General features: G+C 40.2%; 1 protein-coding gene across 1 annotated transcript in view; it reads right to left on the reverse strand.

The window, feature by feature from the left end:
* LOC146653543 (calsyntenin-2-like) overlaps window positions 1-25,503 on the reverse strand; it is a 367,985-nt gene that overhangs the window by 46,825 nt on the left and 295,657 nt on the right. The window lies entirely within an intron of this gene.

Genomic DNA, 25,503 nt, shown 5'->3' on the forward strand with positions numbered 1-25,503 from the left:
TTTTTCTGTTTTAAGTAACACTTCACTGCTGCCTTGCTGTGATTACATTAAATATGAACTTATTACCACTGTTTCAGGACACCGTCTGAAATTAAAATGGAGTTTTTTAATATCTTTTTACTTGTAGACATTTTGATAACTAGCATTTTACAGGAATGGTAATCATTAATTTAAAAGTGCATTTGATCCTATGTATTATTAAAAAACAGCAATTAAAAATACATATCTCAAAGTAGAATCTAGGAGTCCACCTGCAGCAAGTTGTTACAAAATGTAATTTCTATTTAAGGCTAATTGCACAAGCAGGTGTATAAAATCATGGCTTTGGACCCCTACAGCCGAAAGACTTTCCTTCTGCACTAATTTATATTTGCCAATAAGACTCACACATATAGAACAGATAAGGCATGACAAGAGATATGACAGTCAGAGACAGCATAAAAAAAGGATCTTGATGAGAAGTGCCAAACACAAGGCTGGGGGACAAGAATCGGTCCAGCACATACTCCAATCTGGCCCTATGGATGGCACAGGAAAATGTGAAGGAGTGTATAAACTTTGGACTGGACCCATGGCTGGTTACACTACACCAAAGTAATGAAGAAATAAATGAACTATTACAGGACAGAAAGGTTCTACAATAATAGGGAATTTGGTTTTCTACAATGGTTAGTTAATGTGTAGTTAAACCTACTTAGACTGACAGAAAGGTGAGTTTCTTTGGTCCCGCCCACTTAACATCAAAGTGGGTTTTATGTGGCCCATGATAATAAAAAATGAGTTTGACATCCCTGAGCTAGATTGAAAGTGGGTTCCAAAGCAGCTTGCATGTATTCAGTATCTGTAAAGCAGCTTAAACAGTGCACCATCTAAGATGTACAAAGTGTAAAGGTATCAATAAAACCATCAGCATGATGAGAGCTAGTTTCAATTACTGTTTGCTCAGGTTTCTGCCTTGGGTGTTTTTAATAGAATATGGCACCACGTGAAAAAGAAGCTCCTCCAAGAAGAGAGGTGAACGTTCATGAAACTCAGTACAAGTAGAGGAGCATGAGCAGGCTACTGAATGTAAAAGAAACACAAGCAGCAGCAGCTGTTAGGAGGAACGGATAAGGTGGCCTTTGGGGAAAATCATTTCATGTACAATTAGCCCCCCGTGCAACTTTGAATTGAAAAATAGTCACGGTAGCGCATGGGAGCTGACACGTGGATTATTTGTTGACACGAGTGACAGTGACAGTGTGAAGGATACTGCACGAAGAAAGCGTCTATGGATTTTTTCCAAGAGTGAAATCATTCATCACAGAGCTAGAAAAAGCTTGATGAATATTGGCAGCACAGACTTTGTTTAGATGAAACAAAATAGTTCTGACCTTAAACCATGAAGAGAGAAGTGGGAATGCTGCTGTGAGGCTACAGGAGTGCAGCAAGTTTAGGGTAGATTTATAAATGAATGCAGGTTTGTATCTCCAAATGATAAAAGTAAATCGGAAGAAGCTTCAAACGCACACTTTTCTTCATCAAACATTCTGTTATTCAAAACAAGCTTTTCTTCATTAAACATGAAAACAGGGACTGCTTTTATTTCATCATTTCTGATATTTGCCCAGTGCATGCTCAGGTTGTTGTACCCTGTATGCAGTCATGGTAAAAAGAAAATACGCTCTCAGTCACAACTAAGGTTTTACATATCAGGACATAATAAAAAATTAATTTAGTCTTTGCTGGTTCTCAAATTAGATGCTTTTAACAACACAAGACATTATATGCCATCATTATTTATTTAGAATTTAAATATTATTCACAGTCTGACCTTGGAGTGGTTGAGTTTGACATCATCTGTGTTGATGAGCAGCAACAACTGTGCCTCTAAGATCATTGCTGATGTCTTGTGTCCTTGTGTTAACACACACCTGAATGCTGCAGACCAACAAACTGCCAAAACCGCTTTTATAGAGGTGCTCACACTTGCTCATGAGCACTTAATCAAGTACATTTAATTAACAGGACCTGGCTGCTACTTACACTCTGAATGGAAGCAGTAAGAGTCTGCACTTATATTTACCATTTTCAACCTCAGAATATAAACAGGGTGTACTTTCTTTTTACTATGATGAGAAAACATTTTAAGACACAATATTTATGCTTTGTGCATTTGCTGTGTATTGTGCATATTTTTTCAATGACCTGACTCAGAAAACATCAGTTCAAAACAAGAACAACAGGCTAGAGATGGTTACAGCATCTGATGATGTGCGTTAGTGTCAACAGGAGACAACCAAAGAAAAAAAAAAGAACAGCCTTTATGTCATCGACTTGCACAAAAAATAGACTCACAATACTGAAAACCATTTTAACTTTGTTCTTTGTCAGGGAATACAAAGCTCCCTGTTCACCAAGGAAAAAAACATCCTTTGATCTCATTCTGCTGCCAGTTGCTTCTCATCACAGGAAATGCGTGAAATATGTTGCACACAGCAGATTGACTGACACTTGTAAATCAAGTAATGGTGAAATAACTGACTTGATTTTGGATACGTGGGATTTTAAATGACAGAGGTGATGTTTATGGTGTGTTTTGTTTGGTTTTCATTTTTCACCAGACGTTAACTACAGTAAGAATTAGTAAACTCAAAACCCTCCCTCACCTCCCGAGACCACATTGTGTGGGCGAATAAATTAATATTGCAGTACAGTGTCTCATTTAAGAGGGATGTTTGTTTTCTATTAGAGCTTGCCTCCACTTTGTGATTTAGTGTGGGAAAAAAACAGCCCTTTGTACATTAATTCTTGGCTTGGGAAGTGAAAACTAAATGCTTTCCTCTCCACTAAACGCTGACTGAAATGCATTAGTACATCACCTGTTTAACCTCTTCTGAAAAATGCTTGACTGCGGCACTCTTCGGCATGTTTGACCATTTACCCCGTCCTGCTGTGCAATTTAATTGAGTGCACCGGCCCTCTCCCGCCTATCTGTCTCTCTGTCGTTCCCCTTTTGTCGGCTTTAGGCTTTGCCTCTCAAAACTCACCGGGCCGTGCTTCACCTCTTCCTCTCTTGGCCCCTCTGATACAACCTGCGACAGCCTTTGAACACTCTGCCGGCGGTAACCTCCCTCTCTAGGAAAGAGCACTCTGCAGCCTGCTTATTAGCACCATCCCAGCGCAGCAGATGGGAGTTCTAATCAATCCATTCCATTTTCCCTGTTATTTAGGTGCGAGATGCAACATCTGGCCGACCAGTGATCATCCTGCACAGCTGCTTAACACATATGCGGCACGTCGATCTGCTGAGTCGGTGCTCAGAATTGCAGGGGGATAATGTGTTTGTGGTTTTGATGGTGCTGCATATACGATTGAAACTAACTGCATCGACGTTGATTAGCTAGTTAGGATTTGAGGACATAAAGAAGCGTGTGCAAACACCCTGTGGCTCTAATGTCAGCGGTCCACTGTGCATCGTGGGGTTTTCTTGATTTCATATGTTTGCAAGACTCATACTGAATTCATCCCCCGGAGGTTTGTACATCATCAGTTGGAATTTAAAGTGTTTTTTTTTCCCAATCTGGTTAAATCTCAACTACCAGATGTAAAGTCGCTTATGTACACTGCCACACACATGTTCTAATCTCTGACATATACACATGCACACTACTGCTTCGTTTCACTTTTTGCTGTGGAGTATTTCAAAGACAGCTCTGAGCACCTAGTGGGTGATTTACTCTTACAGCCTTCAAAAGGGAAAATGGCGCGGTGTTTTTTGCCCAAGAGGACGCTGACTGAGTCGGCTTGTGATGTCAGGTGGAGAGCCCTCTTAAGGGTATAAAGGAGGAGTGAACAAAGTGACGACATTAGGCAAGCAGAGAAAAACAAAGCAAAAAACTATTTTGATAAAATATTTTAGTAGCTGCTGATGGTTTAGATTCTTTCTAAACATTCAAAGTCACTAAATATTTGTATTTTCCCAAATTAAAAGGTTTTAGAAGATACCAGAAAGAAAATTCAACTGGACAACTGCAGGCAGAGGTTCTGTGAATTCAATAAATCATGTATGGATGTAATTTAGATGTAAGAACACCTCTGTAAACAAGACTAAAACATCAACAGCAACCTTCCATTTTATTAATCTTAAATATCAGACCCCATCAGATTAAGCAGTGTGAAAGGGAAAAGGATTCAGGAAATCTAGGGTTGATATGCAAAGAAGACAAGGTTATGAGTTTCACAGTTCTGTGAGATTTCCATCTGGCCAGGTAAAAAAAAATAAAAAAAATCTATATAATGGTATAGATGTGGACCTGATCCTAACCCTGGTTTGGTGGATGTTAAAAGCTTCCAATACCTCCAATATACACTTTATTATTAGGGATGGGTACCGGTATCCGGTGCCATTATGGCAATAACATTTCGGTGCTTTTTTTTCCTGAAATGTCACACACTTTGGATTCTAGTCAATCATTTTACCTTTGCAAGCGTAGTAGGCGGGCCCAGATACGTACGTTCTTTTAGAGCAGAGCTACAGATTAAAAATGCCCAAGGCGAAGCGGTCAAAGTCTGGCTGTACTTCACAGCAAAAGATGCAAACTCAGCAGCCTGCAACAAGTGCTTTAAGGTGATACTGTGCAAAGGAGGTAACACCTCGAATCTGATGAAACACCTGGCGACGTATAGCATTTTGTTAAAAGCCGAGAAATGCGCTGTATTTGATAGCTTGCTGCGAGACCTCACACCGGGCACATCTACTGCGGGTGGGTTGCCTGTTATCGGACCCGGAGTTAGCAACATCCCCCAAGAACCCGAAGAGGAGAGTCCTGGCCCCTAGCCCTGCCAGTGTAGCAGAAATGATGAGGATGATGATGGCAGCAGCAGCCGTTCTTCTCTGCGTGAGTAGCTTAATGTTGTTTGTGTGTAATTTACATTGAGTAGGCTAACCACGTTATTAAATTAATGCATGTAAGGTGAACTAGCAAACACCGTCGTAGTTACATGTGGCTGTCTTCTTGTTTGATGGCAGATACTCTCTTCATCCTGGCCAAAAGCGCTAAAATGACCAAAGAAAAAGTGGAAAACAGCTAAACATGAGAGGTATTTGGACAAAGTTTGTGTTTTTTCCATTGTTTAAGCACTGCTTCCAGCCAAGAGTGATACCATATATGCCCTATAGCTGCAGAAAAGGCTAACATTGTTATCTCTTTACAAAAAAAAAGCTGAACATGAGAGGTTTTTGGACCAATTTTGTGTTCTCCATTCTTTAAGCACCGGTTTGAGCACCGTTTAAGCACCGGCACCGTTTCAAAAGTACCGGTTTGGTACTGGTATCGGATAAAACCTAAACGATACCCATCCCTATTTATTATCAATCCCTGCACACCTGCTTAGACAATTTAGATTCAACCAGCTGGGCGGCACAGGTGTCCTACATACAGTTATATAGATGCAGGCCTGGAGCTTCAACTAATGTTCACATCAAACAGCAGAGTGGGGATGAATATGTAACTTTCACCATGATATGGTTGTTAATGCTGGCAGATGAGCTATAATACCTGACTCCTGTTAGCCAAAAACAACAGCTACAGTGGGCACAAGGTCCTAAAAAGGACTCTTTGCAAAACAACTAATTAAATGACAAACTGATTTCTGCTGAAGCTGCCCATGGTAGACTCAGAATAGGCTCAGAATGCATGGCTTCATGGCTCTGACCTTTCTTGCTTTACTTGCAGGCTGCTGCTGGTGTAATGGAGTGTGGAATGCTTCCTTGGCACACACTGCCATTGCTAATACCAGACAAATGTTGATTGAATGCTTCAGTTTATCTGAGTACTGCTGCTGATTATGTGCATCTCTAAATGGTCATAACCTAACATCTTCCCAAAGGTACGTGCAGCATGACAATGCTTTGTCACAAAGACAAAGTCATCTCTGCTTTCATGAACATAAAAGTGACGTTAGTGGAATTCATGGACCCTCGTGGGAGACAGAACTGTGTCCAGCAAACGTCTTTGGGATGTGGCAGAATGGCAGATCTGCATGAATGTACAGAATGTGCACCATGTTAATGCCAAGGATCACTTCTGATGTGACCTGTCAGTGCCGGAATTGGTCCAAAGGTGTGCAAAGAGACAAGCTTAAAGGTGACGTCGCCAAAAACTAAACGAGGTAAGGGTTTTGCTTTACAGGAAGAATTTTGTGACTTTGGAGGGGGCTAATTGAGTGTATCACATTTTATTGTAGGGGTAAGGTTTCTGCCTACAATATTGAATCAGCCCATAGAGAAGGTTTGTTTGGCAGGAAGATTATTAAAATATCTTTTAGTTACCTTATGAATAGAATTACCAAATGCATAGCCAGCAGTGGACTTATTTCAGTAACATCAGTGCACCAACACACCACGAATGGGAATGCAGACAATACAAATCAATTAGGCTCAGTTTTTATTTCAATGCAAAGAATCATCATTTGTCAAAGTGCTCCGCTGGCGAATTTCTGATGAATTACCTTCCGCTGAAAACGTTGGGGTAATTTTAATATACCATAATCACCACAGTGGATGGTAGGAATGTGTGCAAGTAAACAAGTGAAATCTTTCAGCATGCTATGAAAATCTCTCCTCAGTGTCTCACTAGAATGAAAAACATGCCCACGTTAACACAGCCTTGCTTTTTTTTTATATTTTATTTTAGTTTTTTCACTCCAGTGCAGTGTGGTTTTCTGTTTCACTGTCTGACAACAGTGTTGCTGCTCTGAATGCAATTTATATCGTTGTTCGCCAATTTTTCCAACTTGCTCAATAAAAAAATCAACATAACTTTACATTATTGGAAATCTGATACCACTGTGTGTAGTCCGAGAGCTGCAGCGCGTAATTTCATTGCAAGAAGCAATAAAAAGCTCGGTGCATCCTGCCGAAACATCCGGTGAATTAATGCTTTGTTTGTGCGAGTGTCTGAGTCACGCTCATTATAGATTTTGCTGTGTTTTTCCATTCTTGGTTTAAATAAAGCTAAAACAACGGTGCGTAAAAATACACAAGCTGTATTTATAGGACTGACAAGACCTGGGTCTGCTTCAACAAGCAGCTGTTCTCTACCAGTTAAGTGCTGAACCAAGACCCAAGGAGTATGACGAACTGCATTCAGACAGGATGATGATGAAATCCAACTGGTGGAGGTGGCACAAGCGCCTGGCATCTTCCCAAAGAAATAAATAATTCGAGTTTGCGGGAGAAAGTAGACTGCTAATAATGAGAAGATGCCAGCTGGACTCGGACAAAAAAGCATTGTTCTGTGTGCATTTGCTGTGTGTGCGAACAGAGGGAGAAAGAGCCATAGAGTCTGCAATGACGCGTAACAACACCCAACAAATCCAGCATCGTTACGTGTCAAACTCCAAAAACTTCAAAGCAGAAATTAAACTTGATGAGAGCACTCCTGACTCGCCTAGCTTGTAGCAAAGCAAAAAGTTGAGTATTCCCTAATCCCTCCACGTTCCCGTTTCTCTGCCTCATGCAAATTGACAGACGGAAGGAATGAATGAATGAAATAACCACACACACAAACAAAGGAGACAGAAGATGTGAAATAACCAGAGGACAAAGAAAGGAACGTGAAAGAGAGTGTGAGTGATGTATAGGCCGGAAACATAACACATCAAAGACCCCTCACCGTCTCTTGGGGCACTTGAGAAGAAAACAAAATTGCTATCTGCCCCCCACCCCCACCCCCTACCCCGTCTCACTCTCCTTTTTCTCTCTGCAGTTTACTCTGTCTCCTTTTCTTCTTCTCCAATGTCTCCATTAGAACTTGACTGAGCAGTTGTTGCCTCAAGTCCTTTGGAGTTGAAAGTCTTAAAGAGATTTGTCATCCAACCCAACCTTTTAACTTCAAACAAGAGATGGAGAAACGAGATAGAAAAAGGTAGAGAATGAAGAGAGATGAGGTGATCTAGGATTGGAAGGTGGCAGGGCAGAGAGATGACAGCACGGGAAGGAGGGAGGCTGCAGATGAAAGAAAGAAAGGGACGAAGAGACGGCGGAGGAAATGAAAACTATATGAGAAAAGACTTTAGGAGGGAAGTACGGAGAGATGAGGAGAACTTGGGAGGAAAAGTGACTCAGAGCTGCAACAAGGAAAACCTTAGAAACAATTATCGAGGCACCCAGCAAATAACAGAAGAGCAGTTCAAAAATGTCCTATACTCTCATGTCTGTGCGCTAAAGGGGAAACAGCTAGTTTGCTCACACTTCTGAAGCTCATACCCAGCAGTTTTTTTTCCTCCATCCGAAGTATCCAGAACTTTCTTTCTGAGTAACTTTTCTTCATGGAGCTAAAAGCTTCTATTAGACCATTGTGTATCTTTCCCAAAGACCTGTGACCATTAGGCAAAGTAGTCCCCTGATGTACAGACAGCTTTGTACTTACAGGACTTTATAAAAATGCAACAACCAGATTACGTCTCCGTCTCCATCACAGTTATGCGATGTCACACAGTCTATGTCTGTGTGACAGGTGGTGCACACACATGGCAGGTGCAGTGGAGAGGATGAAGGGGCAATGGGGAATGTAAAGAGGTGTGGGCAGGTATATGTTTGCATTTCAACTGCTGTAAAAAATAGGAGTGTGATATTATATTTCTGTTGCTCAAAACTGCTAGATCTCTTCATTTATTTTCTGGCTCACTTGACCACCACCACTCATTTGTCTGTCTCTCTTGCTCCTATGCAAAACGCAACCAAAGCCTGCGCTGCCCAATCAATCCACTTCGGAATTCTATTTGTTATCTTTTTCATTTGTTCTGTTGTTTCTTTGGCTTCTGCAAGTTTACTGCTTTTGTTTTTCTTGTGGTTGTCCTTTCTGTGTTAGACCAATCAGCATAGATTTTTTTCTGGGCTGTTGTTCAGGAGCACCTACTCCAGAGTACCTATTGTTTTCAAAAAATCCAATCAGCTCTAATCAGCAGACCTTTTGGAACCATCCAAAAACTGCCCAGAAAATGGTCTGCTGTTTTCTCAGAGCAGACAGGCTCTGGGTTTAAAGGGGGCTTTATTATTTATTGTGTATATGGACAGCTGGAGACACGATGGGCGAGCAGTCATTCCTGTGATACTTCTTTGTAGTCCTCTGTCTGGGGTGCACTCATAGTCAGTACAAAAACCAGCCAGAGACACAGATCCCTGTACAGGCCCTCACACTCACTGTCTGATGATGAAATTTCAGTCACTTTGACCCAAGTGGATCCTGGCAGATGTTTAGATGGAGAAAGAATAAGGCTCAATACTTAAGGAAACTCATTCATTACACTTAAGATGGATAAGGATATCCTTATGCTTATTTGTTAATTACAGCCTTAGGGGTACTCTCTCAAGATGCCTCCAACCTTTATGCTAATCTCAGCTACCTCTCGATGCGAAGTAATAGTTGTAGCTTCCCCCTTTTATTAAAAAACAAACAAAGAATCTTAATTCCCACACTGACCGTTTTATTTTCACATCATTATATTTCGAGCCTTATTTTAGCACCATGAAGTAAAAAAGAAGACTGTTGGCAGAAGAGGGAATGCAAACCATGTTACCAGTGCCAATCTCAGACTCTTTGTTAACAGAATACATCATGACCTTTGAACTACTCTGTGAAGAGCCACTTTTACTTTTGAGAATGTCATCGCTTTCGCTACCACATGAGGTCACATGGGAAGAAAATGTAAAACTGGTCAGTGGAAGAGCTGGAACCAATACCCACTGCTCTGTTTCTGCTGCCCAGCCTCTATAGCCTTAGCATGCCTCAACCAGTTTTTTAACTTGGAAGTGCAACTCTCTACAACACTGATAAATTAGTGACGTTAGCAATATTAGCACAACTGTGTCATGCTAACTGTGTGATGGCAGGATTTGCGAGTTTTACCCATTTTAAATAGACCACCATTGATGGGAGCCATTCTTTGCCATGCTTGCAGGGATGTCTGTCAGTCCATCTGATCGCTGCTCCAACAGTCCAGGATAAACTGCCTCAAACAACTGTAGCTGTTGGCCATTTGTCCAGTGCTTTGGTTGATGACCAAAGCAAAATTGACATTTCTGCTCAGCTCACTGTTAGTTGTCTTAAATAATTATGTTTAAGCTGAAGTTCCTTGCATTTATCTTTACATGATTATTTAATTGGCAACTCTGGTAAAAAACAAATTTAATGCAATCTAATCATGACGTTATTTTCAGCACTTAATGCGACGTGACTGAGGACACATATTGAAAGACGGTTTAAAGAGGAAGTAAAATAGGTGGAAGAATGGAGCAATGGAGGGGGGCCTTTAAGGCATGCTGGAGGAAAGATGCACAACAGAGATTGATGAGCACTGGAAAGAAGGTGACTTTACAGACGGCTGTGCGGGGGGAGGGGAGACCAGGGAAGGAATAAGAACGCTATAGTGCAGGCGAAGTGGAAACAGAGGTGTAAAATAAAGGGATCTGACTGGCTGGGGGATTGGATGTTGAAGCACCAAACAAATCTGGAAATGATCCCATTATGACAGAGAAAGAAGGTCATCAGCATAATGTAGCCTTGTGTTTAACAGGAGGATCAATGACAGGGTAAAAAATCCACATATGGGCAGTGCAAATGCAAAAATTTAGCAGCAGAAGTAAAGAGAATATTGAATTTATCTTTGTTAATAAAGGGAGTAGATCTAAAAAGAGCATAGGGGTCAAAGAGACAAACAAATTCAGACTGTTATGCAGAAGTATGATGGTTTCATATCTACAAGGGCAGTGACAAGAACCTGAGGCATCTGATATTTAGAGAACAATCAGGCAACATTAAAGTAGGAGCCTACTCACAGACATCTGAGGTTGAATTTGGTATTTTGTCTCTCTCACAACAAAAAAACAGTAAAACCGAAAAAGAATCTCCTCCAAACAATTTTCTTTTTTTGTACAGAAAATTTCTACATACCACAGAAACCTGCACACCTCAGTCAATGCCAACTCCATTAAAGCAAAGGCTCTTGTGCAGGCCAAGCTGTCACGCTTCAGAAATACCCCTACCCTTCAGATTCATTAGCAAAGTGCCGTTTGCTAACACATAATTGCTATAAATCATCGTCAGCTCCGTGTCAACATGGAAAACATTATCATGTCAATTGTTGTAAGCGTCCAAAACCGGGTGTCTGACAGCCCATAATTACAAAAATAGAAGAAACAATTAAAAGAGACCGATAGCGATGGAACTCTTTGGTGTACACAGGATGTTACTGTATGCATCCCCCAAATTGTGTGTATGTATATGCGTGTGTGTGTGTTTGTGTATATGGGAGAAGCACTTGAAGGTGACTATGAATTACCGGCTGGCAAAAGTGACTAATTAGAGTAGCAATTATACAGCCGCTCCCGGCAGAGACTGGGAGTCAACAGCCAAATGACCTCTCCAAGAGCTCATAATGGGTTGCCCACATAAATAGGCACACATACACATGTGCACACAAAAGCACAATAATAACCACCAGGTTGTTAGGCTACGTGGCCATTTCAGTAAGACTGATCACGCTGATCGTGTCAATGTCGTGCTGGATTTCTACATGCAGAGATGCAAAATGGTTAAAACACGGGGACTTCTTTGTACTTAAGTGGTTTACAGGTCGTAATATAATGCATACAGTATGCAGTATGGTCAGCTGGTTGGACAAAGACGAAACAAATTTCCTCTTTTTTTCAGTTCTGCGGGCCATGAAGTCAAGCTCACCCACAATACCGGCAAATCAGGTGATCTCAGTCCCAGCATGCATCAGCTGATGGATCAGCTGATGGATCGGCTGCTGCGTGCACATCCAAAGGGCCATCCCATATAGACTTTTAATCTGCTTTAATCTGGCCACGGTTGCAAGCCACTTTGCAACCTAGCGCTGCACCAGCGCTGCCTTTAATAGTGTGTCTGATGAAGTCTGATGTTCTTTCTTTTTCAGCAAGATTATTTTAACTACCGCACACTTTTGGAAAGGTTACTGGAAATGCCAATTTGAGTGTTTTTTTCCATTAAAGAAAAAAGCTTTTAGAATAATGGAGAAAAAAAACTGAGGTACCATGGAAAATCAAAACACTTTGGTACATTGTCATAATCAAGCCATCAAGCCATCAACTTGTTTTATCAGCCTAAATTTAACATTAAATACTCAATTTGCCTGCTTTTTGCCATATCTCCAGATTTAATTAACATTGCACCAGCCACGTCTGTTCTCTCAATACAAGGCACGCCTGACAGAACACGATTTTCACAGTGGTGGTTCCCCTCAAAGACAAGTGTTTCTGACATTTAAATGGCTTAGGAGGCAAATGCTGGGCTTTATCTGTTTGGATTTTATACACTGCCTTTGCTGAAAGTTTAAAAATATGAGGTAACGTTAGGTACAGATGCTCTACTTCGTGCCTGCATTCTAATTACATTTTTGTACTTCAGGAGCTTTTTGTGGCCACTAATTATGATTACTTTAGCCCCTCCAGTGCAGCTCATTTTGCCGTGAGTCATGAGAATAATTTTCTGCACCACTCTCCTAACAGATCTGTGATTTTAAGTTGTTCATTTAAAGATAGAGGGAGAGAAATTAGGCACAGGGTGATACTGGAAATAAGTTGTCAGTGGTTATCTGTATAGCCTGCAACATGACTGCACTGAGTTGTACATGCTCTTTTTATTTTAGACCTTCAGGTAGGGTGAGCAAATTTAAATCTAAATCTAATTCTAAATGCAGGAGAAGAAATATTAGCGTGTGGGACAATATTTCATGCTTGATAAGGGTTTAGAAGTGATCCATGTACTTTTAAGGGCATCACTGTAAATACATGAAAGCCCTCAAGGGTTAAGCCACTCTGAGAACGTTAGGTATTTAGATGCTTAGATGCTTGTGGCAATTGTGAACAGACAAACACAGATCGAGAGGGTTCCCAATTCCCCAAATGACTCAATATGATTGTCAGTGGCTCAGGGGTGCTGTTAATTTGTGGGATGGCTGTTAATTATCTATCAGAGGTGCTCCTTATTAGCTCACATGTTTCCTTAATAATTCTTTATGAATAAAACAAGTCTATTTCAAAGCAGGAAACAAGACAGGGGAAATGAGGAACGAAGTACTGAGCTAATCAGATGGGAATAATAACAATGGAAAAAACAGCGTAAGCAGAGAATGTTTCCAGTGGGAGGACATTTCAGCCTGTCGTATAATCGAAAGGAAAGGAGTGAATCACTGCAGAGTGCTTTAATACCTGCATCAAACGAGAGCATTTTAGTTCTTCCCCACCGCTGTGCACAGCTACTCTCCACTTATACACTGCCCATTTGAATGTGCCTGTGAGAAGATTAAGAATCACTTAAAATAGATGTGTGTGAGACAGATGAATTAAGGGAGGACACTCCTATCAAAGCCGACAGTCTAAACCCCACAACGTGAGTCAGTCAGCATGCACACGGTCCTTTTCTTTTGACTTTCTAGCTGTCTAAAAACACATTGCACAAAAACATCATTTCTTAGTGCTAGTTTTAGAAACACTTTGGCCCACATACAATTTTCTGGTTCTCAGAGTCCCAGGAGCACTTTGCTTTGGTCTCTTAGCAAACAGAGAATACTCAGTTGCAGAAAGCGGGTTTTACCTCATTTCACCCCAGTGGATCCCCGGTAGGATACTTGGGCATCTCTGCAGATGAACGCCAAAATCTTAGCTGTGCTGCAGCATCAGCTGTGAATCACCACTATCTGTACTGGTATCCAGAATTAGAGAAGTGATATTGACAGGATGCAAACAGACTATATTTAGTATTAGCACTGATGGAGATGGATTGTATTCTCATATCACTGTTATACATGATATGAAGTCTAGCGAGTGTCTACCCTTACGGTACCCCCCCCCCCTCTGTTTTATCATCTCCTACTTTTATTCTTTAGTCTGTGTGATATGCAAACACACAGCGACAGTTAAGCGTGTTGCTACAGTACTTCGATTTGAAATCAGACGGAAAGTCTCTGATTTAAGTTTGGAACCGGACCAGATAGAAACGCAGGAAAGTCTAAAATTGTCAGCAGGGACTCGTGTACAATATGTGCTAAGATTTAAATGGGATTTGTTAAGGAGGAAAGCTGGGGACCCCCCTGTGGGTTGAGAGCCATTCATATTAATCACTCCTTTAGGCTACATTTAGAGCAAAACAATTTGCAGTCACGGGTATGTTTGGATCCAGGGCAGACTGCATCAGATGTTCAGTAATATAAAGTCCATATATTCTATACAATCTATTTTTATGATAGCAGTTCACAACAAAAGCCATCTCTGAATATCTTAAGGTAATATGGTATCACAGTCAAATCCCTAAATCACAGTCCACTATGATTAAACCCTTTCTACCTTTCTAACAGGAAGAGACCTCTGACAATGGCAGGCTCAGGGAGGGGCATCTTGTATAAATCCATATTCATCCTCCTAACTTATCAGACAGAGTGATCTTTAACAGAGTTAGGTTGTTCTACATTTTCCCTGCTGGTTTCTAATTTTGATGGTAAAACAGCGATGCGTGCAAGCACATGCATAGCTGTTTCCTGTAAGGTCTAAATCAGGATCAATGCATGCATTACGCCATATTTGTTGTTTGGTGAACATAGTGAGTCACCATTTCCTGGAGTCGCTTGATGACTACTGCACATGTACATATGTTGCAGTGAATAGTTGAAAACGAGCGGTCGTCAATGACACTGATCAAGTCAATGAAAGGCGTGAAAGGAGGAGCTGCAGTGCAGGTGGGATGTTAAGCAGCTTGCAGATAAACAGCAAATCCGGGGAAGCTAAAGCAGCTTAAAAAGGTGTTCCCTATAGGAGATAGCCAGTGGACTGTGTACAAGGGTATCTGCAGAGCCCGGTGTAATGCTATGCTCAATTAGTGGATACTGCCACGGAGGAGAACACAGTGTGAGTGAAATGTGGACGTCTAGGTGAGGGAAAAGAACTGGGTAACACGGCGCGAAAGAGAGGAGACTCTGAAGCAACAGCAGCTTCAGCAAGAGGAGAGAAAAAAAATAAAAAGGAAAACATGTTCCCACAGGCTTAAACTGTCAATACAAACCAGGCAGCAGTGCCACAGACCTTTCTCAGAGTTGTGGAAGGAGACACTCTCAAGGGGAGGGGGCACACTACATCCATCACACGCCTCCTCTTGATTATCTAAACACTGATAACACCTACACGGCAGATACTCCTACGCTAAATTTACAAGCTTTCTACCAGGCTCACTTACTCCTCTGCCTCTGTCCTTATCGTTTCTTCAATTCATCTCTTTTTCACATCCCTTTCTCCTACCACACTTAAGGTCAGGGTGGGATGTGCACAATAAATCTTCACTGCAGGTTCTGACAGCCACCCTCAATCCAGGAAGTGCTTTAGCCAGTCGGAGGCAAGGGACGCAGCGCACATAAACTTTCCCTCTTAAAAACTATTTGGGTAGGCAGAAAGTCTGGGTGGAGAGTTTACTGAGAGTCATTTGGCAAGAAAGTAAGACAAATTGGTGGGAAAAAAACAAAGAAAGTAAGAGGGAGGAAAGTCCGAAGGGTAAAGGGAGAGATTTGCTGCAGTAGACGTGGATACAGGGAACCCGTGTTTTGCAGATTAATATGATGAATGGCACAGACCAACCGCTTTTACTGTGCTATTATTTTCTTTTATTTGGCCTTTCTGCTCCCTTTTACCTCAAAATGACATCAAAGGTCTCCAGTTTCTCTGACACTCAAACACCTATTCACAAAGCGAGGACATAAAAGTGTCACATAAAGTATACAAAGGCCTACAGACTTGCTTCTTATGCAAGGACACATACGATTTTATGATTTGCACATCTATCTTACCTTCTTACTACCTTTGGGTGTAGTAATTAATGTGATATAAATTACAGCAACACATCAACTTAATTTCACTAGTGTGTAGCTGACACTCTAAATACAGTGACGACATTATAGTGACAAACGTGTGACTTTTGTTTTCTTGGTTAAATATAAACGTACATATGGAAAATACTTTGATTTTTATTTGCACGTCATGCACCAGAAACATTATTCTGGCACAGTTTTCAGAGATATGACAGGCAGTGAAATTATCAGAACTACCAGTGGAGATATTATTCTTGATTGCATCATTGCTTGGTTGTTTTTGTGCACAGCTACAAGTCTTGGTCTGCATCTTTGGCCGACCTTGTGTCTGCTGTCACAGTTCTCTTTTGATAATTTTGGCCAAATTCCTCCTTTTTTTAAATCACGACAACAAAACTATTCCCCAAGTGTGTTTTGTTTTTATCCTTGTGATCAGCCACAAGCTTTAGCCAAACTGGATTTTAAATGGGCAAGAAAGCGAGGATTGTTAGACTCGTAGCACTGTATATGGCTCAAAAAAGCACAGCACAGTATGTAGAGTATAGCATTGAGTCAGTTAAGTGTCTGTTAAATAGCAGAGGGGTTTTTTGATCAGTTTCAGCTGTTTTGATGTTAATAAAAGTAACAACAGGTGCACTAGAGGGGCAAGAGTGAAACCGACCCCAGAACACGAATGATTTTACAGGTGGAGGACATTTTCCTTCCTTCTTTCTCCTCCTTTCTTTCACTAGTTCCACATTTGGCTAGTGTAAGTGTCCCTACTGGTAGTATTAGGCGAGGACCCTACAGATGACCCACAGCTAACATTCAAATGTTCAAATAAGAATAAACCTCTCTTTAATGATGTCTGATTTTACTTGAACAGAATAAATTTAAGTAAAGTTTCAGCTTTCCAGCTTGGATTGGTTAAATGACTTGAACTTTTGGCAAATAATTTCATAACTGATTTATCTCAGTTGAACTGAAACATGTCCCGGATTCATGAAAAAGGACTTGAGATCTGGTTTAAGAGAAGATTTAAGGCTTTTTCTCAATGTGAAGTCTTAACCTCCTAAGACCGAACTCTCCCACGGCATGCATTTTTAATTTCTCTTTGATATTTGGGCTGATTGAGACCTGATGAATGTGAAAACAAAGAATTACCAGATTTTGTTTGTTTTTTTTACCTGATTTTTATTTTTAAGAAAAATGAGAGCCACATGTGTGGATATTTGTTTAAAATTTCGATAGATCAGTGGCAATATAATGTCCTCGTAAGTGGATATCAGGCCCTTGTTGAGCAAAATTTAGTATTTTGGTCTAAATAACCCAAAATGTGATGTCCACATATGTGGACACCAGGTCCTAGGAGGTTAAAGGACTTAAAAAGAATAAATTTTCTTGTAAAGAATTTGACACTTGATGCCAGTGACTCCGGGGGAGCTGACATTAACTTGTCTCTAATGAAACCACAGATAGGAAATCTCTAGCAGTATCACCTTGCATATGTACACAGAGTTAGTGTGTGTGTGTAAAGGAGGTAAGAAAAGCCATTGGTACTCCATTCTGTCATTTAGTGGCCTCTCCAGCACCATTTCAACCTATCTAATATCTACAACACTTACCCCTCTCATAAAGGCGAGGCGATATTACCGAAGGATGCTGGGTTGGGAAAGAAATAAAAATGATGGAAAAGTACATGGATCTGGTTTTTGAAAAGTGCATTTGTAATAAAGGCTGATTTCATTTGTGAAGCAGACCGTGGTAGTGCAGGTTGAGAGACGCCTCGGCGGAATGTGATAATGTCGTCGGTGATGAATGAGTGATATCACACTGAGAGGACTGCAACGGCAAAACCTGCCTGCTCCAATTTCACTTATTAAGTTATTAGTTTGAATATTTTGTGCCGCTGCATCGATCTCACGTCTGTCCATCATGTTGTGTGTGCGCATGTGTGCGTGAGGTATCAGAGTAATACCTGTTGTTTAATGTTGTTTAATGTCCATTTCTTCCAGCTTCTCCCTTCAGCGTGTTCTAAATATTTGCATGTCTGTCGCAGTGGGAGGTAAATTCTGACATTTCTTCCTTGGCTGCCTCTATCTCCTCCTATCTTTTCTTAACCTGTTTTTCTCTTTCGATCTTTGTCCCCCGAGGTGTTTCTCAAGCCGTGCTACCTTTTCTATCCATTTTATCGTTCCTTATTCTTTCCCTGTCCTCTGTCTCTGCCCCTTCATCTTTGCGCTGCTATTGATTCATCCTGTCAATAAAATCCTCCACCTGAATACAAACAAGTCCATCTGCATGACTGCCAATCAATATCACAAATCCAGGAGCAGCTTTTCTGCTGTTTGCAAGTAAATCCATTGCTTTAATGTGAGTGTGTGCTGTGTGAGGAGCAAACAATGGAGACTGCAGTGACAACTGTATTTCAGAGGATTTTTTTTTTTATACAGAAGAATTGCACGCTTCAATTGATGCATTTTTACAGGTGAAGTGGCATAGCACATCGCGTGTAACGGTCGATGTAAGCCCCCCGCCCCCGTCTTACCTCTCCAGGTGTAGCCAGACATCGGTCACAGTATTTGTGAGTAAAGCTGTGAGATCTTAGCCCTGAGCTTGGTAAACAGTGAGATTTTAGTCCTGACCCCAGAGCACGATGACGCAACAAACACACATAAAAACATGTGTTCGGAGTGGAGAGGGTGTGTGTGTGGGCTACTGCAGGTAGTCTCAGGTGAACAGGCAAAACAAGAATCAGGTTTGAAAGTGTACGAGGCAAAAGTCTGTATGGGTTTGAGATAGCAGGAGTGTGTCTGTGTGTGTGTGTGTGTGTGTGTGTGTGTGTGTGTGTGTGTGTGTGTGTGTGTGTGTGTGTGTGTGTGCCCATCAAGCTCTTCGGAGCCCACTGGAGCAGCAGAGCTCTAAATTTAGCGGGCTCTTTAGTAGGAGTCATCTATCATTCAACATGACCCCTCCCATGAGGAGAGAGATGCTGGCTGGTTGTGAGTGTATGTATGTCTCCCAGAAAGAAGGTAAAATAGCAGCACAGCCAAGGTAAAAGACAGACAGTTGTTAAATGTTTCTTTTCCCTGACCTCCTTTTGATTATTACTGACGTATGTCAGCTCATAAATAAAATAAAGGCAGAAAATTTAACAATAGCAAAAAGAAAAAAATCTTTGTTCTTTATTAAGTGGGACACTCCGAGAGCTTGATGTTTAAGGATTAAAAAAAAAAACAAAAAAACTATAATAGACGAGTAAAGATTTTTGGCTAATGTAATTTGTTTTAAAAGTTTAAAATCTAGTGTTACTGTAAATTATTCAGCTTAATGGCTAAAATTTTAAAAAATGCACCATGCCTCTTATTTCACTCATCTGTTAGATCTCAGCTCGTGGAACAAAATTGCACCACCCTCATTTGCACATTAATTTGGTGCAGAATAAGAGGCAGCTGCACGCACTGCACTTTGAGCCTGTAGTAAGTGGTTTATGCGCCTCATGGCAGGTCTACTCCTGTGAGGACAGCAGCATGTATGACTGATGCGTGTCTCGCTCAGAATCTCCTTTCTGAGTGAGACAGGTGTTCACCCTTTTCTTACAAGCAAGAACATTTTTCCCCTCCTGATGTAAGAATAAAAAAACAACATAATTTCATAAACTCATCAGGTATGGTGGTCCCAAAACAGCCTGCAGTTTACTAACAAGGAGCTTCTGATGACAGCAGTCAACGGCAGCACATCAGCAATTTGAAATTGCCAGATGCTCGGTATTCAAATTGTGCTCAGGAGAGGCTTGTTTTGACAATGAGCCTGGACCGGTTAGGAGGCAACTGTGGGGGATGATCATGCCAAGTGGTGAGCATCTTTTTAATGCCATGACTGAGCATAAATTCAGAAATTGTTGATGTGCCACATGGATGTGAGTGCACACGCTGACAGTGGCCTTTCCCTGTGAAGACGGGGGGAAAGAGCATATCGGTCAATAAATAATAATGAACACCTGGTCCACAGGAAATGAGTCAGAGTGGATCGGTGAACTGGCCAGCCTCCTTTTTGATGCAATATTAAACTGTTGTGATAAAAGAAGATTTAGGCTTTTAAAACTCTTTGCACAGCAGTTAAGCCCTGGTTAAATCAGTGCACATCTGCACTCACTGTTTACTAGCTGTTGATATAAACTCATGCTATACTATTAAATGTTCTCATTATCTGCTTTGATTTATTTTCAGTGTTTCAATTACTCATCTTTCTTGTTTTAGGTGCAGCTAGCGCAAATATCAATGTTTGTTTATAGTCGTAAAAAATAGCAACTGCCTGATATGATTTTCTAAATATTATATTAAAAAATTATAAAAACATACATGAAAATACAGCATATACAGCATTTAACTGTTTGTACAATTCTAACAAGCTTGAAAGTCAATATTTGGTGTTACTACAACTCTTAGGAAAACTCTCTCTTAATTTCTTCAAGTAGTCTTCAGGAATATGTTGTCAGTGCTCATATTACACAAATATGTAATATATGTTACATATACAAATATGTTCTTCCATTTGTTCAATATCTCTGAAATTAGAACCATCCTGTCTCATAGTGATGCTAAAAAACTGAATTTTCTACTTTAGGCTCGATGATTGTAATTCATTAATATCAGGCTGTCTTTAAAACTCCTTGAAAAGCCTGCAGTGGGAGTACGGACAGAGACTAAAAAGAGAAAGCACACTCAAAAATGATATGATATTTCCACGTGATTTAACCAAGTACAACAAACCATTTTTAACCATGTCAAACCAACACATTTGGCATTTGGTGGTTTAATGTAATCAGATGACGTTGGATCAACGAAGTATACTTACATTGACTTGAAGTGATTTATTTAAGTATGTAGAGTGAAAATTGTTTTAATTCATTCTACACAAGTTAAAAACTTTGGGAAAACACAATGGAATCTTGTTGTTTGAACAACTATTTTTTAGTCAAGGCAATTACTGTTAGTCTTGCTTAACGAACCAACATGGGGGTTGATGATTTCATAGAGACAAACAACCATTTACATTTATGGGTAATTTAGAATCACTAATTAACCTAACTCTAATTACACACTGCAAACAAGCCAGATTGTGGATTTGAACCCAGGCTCTTCTTGCTGTGAGGCAACAGCACGAACCATCACGCCACCAAGTTGTCAATCCAGGCTTAACAAAACTGGGAAAGCTATGATTACAAGGCTTGATGCAGACTATTCTGTGCGTTTATGTCCTTGACAGGTTAAACCACAATAAATAGTGATAGCATAAATGTGGTGTGGGTGTAGTTGTCTGCCTCTTAAAACTCCAGCAATTTTCCTGCAGTTTGACATCTAATGTGATCTTGTGAATTTGTTTTATCTTTTGTCTTCCATTTTTTTTGTCCATTTTTCTCAAATTTTTGAAGAACACACTCAACGCTATGATGAGATTTGCCAAGTTTTTGCTCAACAGCTCTTTGGGAATCACCCCTGCTGCTTCAAAACTATTACTTTATGCCAGTCAAACTGTGTTATCTTTAGCATTCTTCAAAGATTCAACTAAAGAAATTGGAACAAACTGTGTGTTTTTACGACAGTCTGATACAATCTAAAATGGATTCTTAGCCAAGTTTTCTTTTATATGTAGATGCAACACTGGATCATCTGTTGAGCTATAATGATCCGCAGGTCACTGTTAGGTGGCTTAACAAAAAAACTAAAATCCTCTAAAAATGGTTGAGAAAGAATAACTTTGCAGACCACTTAGAGAAATTACACAAAAGTCTGGCTATTATTCGTTTCTGCTCTGTCCAATCTGCTCCTGTAACAACATGAATTTCCCAACCGTGGCAACAATACAGGCTATCTTATCTCATTTCATTTTAAAACCTTGGAAATCCGTGATACATAATTCTATTCTTGTGTTAAAAAGAGTAGCCTTCTGAATTGCATGGGTTTTTCAAAATAGCACTGAACGAACCAGAAAGGTTTTTATTAACAATCAAACAGTGAAGCAGCTACAGCACATTATCTTAAGGGTCCTCTTTTCATTATTTTGAGTTCTTATGAGTAATTATGATCAGAATATGTTTTGAATTGGTCACAGTTATGTTGAAAAAACAATACATTTGTTAGAGAGACACGCTGAATTCTATCAGTGCATTCTGAATTTGAATACATGTACTGAAATTTTAATATATGGAAAAAAACTTTAATAAGTTATGTTTCTGTTTCTACTACGTGTACACAGCAACAGGAAATGCAGAATTGCAATCATTTTCTGGATGAAATTAAGTCATGAGATAGGCCCCTGGCAAAAAACGCGGTCCAGCGCACAAAATGACCTATTCGTCCTTTTTTCTCTACGTACTTTATATGCACTGAACACACAATCATTTACCAAAATGCACAATGCAAAACTAAAAACAACAAATGCTTAAACTGCATTTGAGGTTAGGACCCTTAAGATGGACTTTCATGATCTGGCAGTGATGCAACTGTTGCCTTAAGGCTCGGATCATTCAATTTTTAAATTTGTTGTTATGCTCAGCTGAAGACTAAAACACAGCATTTGTAGCTTTAAATTTTAACTTTTTTTTTGTGAAAGAAGCAAAACTAATGAGGATAACATCTGCTGCAGAAAACATTTTAGTAAAGCCTTTCAACAGTGGCTTATTTACACTATTTAAATGATGAGGAGGAATTAAAATATGACTGAATGTGCACCTGATGAAGCTGCTGTAAAATATAGTCTAACAATGTCTGATGTCTGTGCTAGATTTTTTCAAGTGTTAGGCAAGACTGACGGACAGAAAAGACTTCCATTGATTTTACACATGCACTGATAAACAGTCGCTATATGTGTAAAATAACACACCATTCTGTGTAAATATTCCTTCTGCTGTAGCTCTGTCCCTGGCTTAGCCTCCATGACATATGTACCACACAACAAGAATGGTCACTGATTTTATATTTCCATTACTGTCCACTTGCGAAATCAGAGAAAGTCCCCCCTGAGTGTTTGCTTGATTGCTTTCTGAAAAAAATAAGTGTTTTCCATTGGGTAGCTGAATGTAATGATGTCCTTTCCACATTCAATTTAGACTCCTGGTAGAAACATCATTTAGATCTCAATTATCCCTGTTGGTTTTCTTGTTCTTTTTTGCCAGCTGAAAGGCTCGAGGTGACTTCTCATTGATTTTCTCCTCTTGCCAAAATCCCTCCAGCCTGTCAAATGAGGACACAATGCTCTCTTTATTCTAACTGAAAAATGAGAGCCTCCATTTACCTCTCTATGTGGGTTCGTATTATCAAACTCTACAGAAGCATGAAAGTAATGAGACACCACTGGTGTGGTCCTAGTTAATATTCAACTTAAAAAAATTCTACCTTTTATAAATCCTAATGGGCTAAAAACACAGCCACGGGAAATTCACACACTCTGCAGAGTGTCTCCAAATGTGGAAACTGAACCCATTTATCAGTGGTTGTTCAGGATGGTGTCTTTGGGTCACAACATGAAACAATGACATGTGTAAAGGTTAACTTGTTTGCTTTTAATAAATTGTCTAAACAGAGCACAGATCTCCCTCTCCATGGCCACCTCCACGAGCTGATCTTGGGGAACACCAAAGCTTTCCCAAGCTAGCCGAAAGATGCAATCAGCATGTCCTGGTTCTGCTGCAGGGCCTCCTACCCGTAGGACATGCTGAGAGCACTTCACCAAAGAGGTGCCCAGAAGGCATCCTTGTCTGATTGCTGAACGACCTCAACTTCCTCCTTTCATTTCGGAGAAGCACTGACTCTACTCTGACTTGTACCCAAATGGCCAAACTGTACATGCTCTACACTAAGAGAGCCTAGCCACCCTTTAAAAAAAACAAATTTTTATGACTTGTTTCCATCATGTGGTCTTTTCGGTGACTACGCAGAGCTTGCTAACATAGCTGAGGTTGGTAAAGTGGACTGACCCGTAAATCAACAGCTTCGGTGTCAAGCCCAGATCCAGCTCCACCAGAACAGACCAGTACAGCAGACACAGCACCACAGACAGTCCCGCTCCACTCACCCGCTCTCCCCTCACTTGTGAGCTAGTTAATTCTCCTCACTTGTTTCTGCATGATATTCATTTTATCTTGTCGTCTTCTTACTATTACCATTCAGTGGTAAAATGACGATAGAGTAGAGTATGCCTTCGGGTGGTGCTATCTTCTGACTGAGAATTAGCAAAAATATGAGAGTGCATAATGCATTTATTCAAGTTATATGGGATCTGTGAGGCACACATTTGCCTAAACAAGGACGTTTTGAGCTGGTCAACGAGGTATCTAGAGATTCATAAACAAGCAATTGTTGCATTTAGTTTAGGACAGACTAGTCAGATGTTTGAAATAATACACACAAAGCTATCGTTTACTTTGTGTTTGAATGTGTGTGTGAATGGGTGAATGACTGAATGTAGTGTGAAGCGCTTTGGGGTCCTTAGGGACTAGAAAGCGCTATAGAAATGCAGGCCATTTACCATTTACCGTTTACTTTAAATCATTAGGAGGTTTGTGCTGTGTGTTACAATATACATTACAATACTTTGCTGGGATTGTCTGAACCTTTATGTGGTCATGCCAAACACACCTCCTTTACCAAGAGCTGTAAACAAAAACAAAAAACCTCCAGAGTTGAAACATAGAGGAAATTTCCTTAAGGAATAAGGCTAAATAAGTGTGAGCTGTCTATGTCTTGGAGCTGTCTATTTTGGAGCCCATTGATATGTTACTTTAGTGCAACTTACATATTACTAAAATGTAAATAGCACAGTTTTCCTTCCTTTTTATCAAACTGGTTGCAGTTCGGCATTTTGAACAAGTTCATCAGCACCAGTGTGTACTGACCCATTATATACTATGAGGTTATTATGAGGTTGTTACTTACCCTCTAATTTACAGTTTGCTTTATTTATTTTTTGCTGTAGGAAGACTTAATGTATTTTAAAATCAGTCTCTTAACTGTAGAGGACTGATTAGAAGCAAGTTTTTAAACTATTAGTGCTTAAAATGTTTTTGAGGTATTAAGGGAGTAGGCTATTGTCCTTTAAAGTAACACTGATAAATCTTATATCAAATGGATGGTTTTAGAGAAATAATTTACAAATGACATATATACTTTAAATAACATAAAGATGATTCCACCTATAGTTATTAGGGTAGCACAGGGGCTGGAGTCTATCCCAGCTACTATAGGACCCCGGACAGGTCACCAGTCTGTTGCAGGGCCAACACAGAGAAACAGACAAACATTCGCTGACAGCTAAATTTAATACTCTTTGATTGACAGCTGAAAGCAGAGCAGGTGAAAATCTGGTATTTAAAGTTTTATTAACATTAATGTTACAGAACATCACTGACTTAAACAAAACATTTCTGAGGCTGCATGAAAAGGTGCAAGAAAGTAATGTTCCACTGTAAGCTTGACTGCGTCCTGTGTGTTTTATTTCCACATTTAAATAAATGTGTTTTTGCTCCTCGCTGTGTCACTTACACTGTAACCGTAATCTTGGCTATGATATGGTTGAATGCTAATGTTAGCTGCAGGCAAAAACACATCTACAGAGAGCATGTTAACTCTATTGTAATTCAGTTTG

Source organism: Rhamphochromis longiceps, linkage group LG14 (genome assembly GCF_057381845.1).
Source record: "Rhamphochromis longiceps isolate RC_006_pf linkage group LG14, R_longiceps_female_GT1.1, whole genome shotgun sequence".
NCBI lineage: Eukaryota > Metazoa > Chordata > Actinopteri > Cichliformes > Cichlidae > Rhamphochromis > Rhamphochromis longiceps.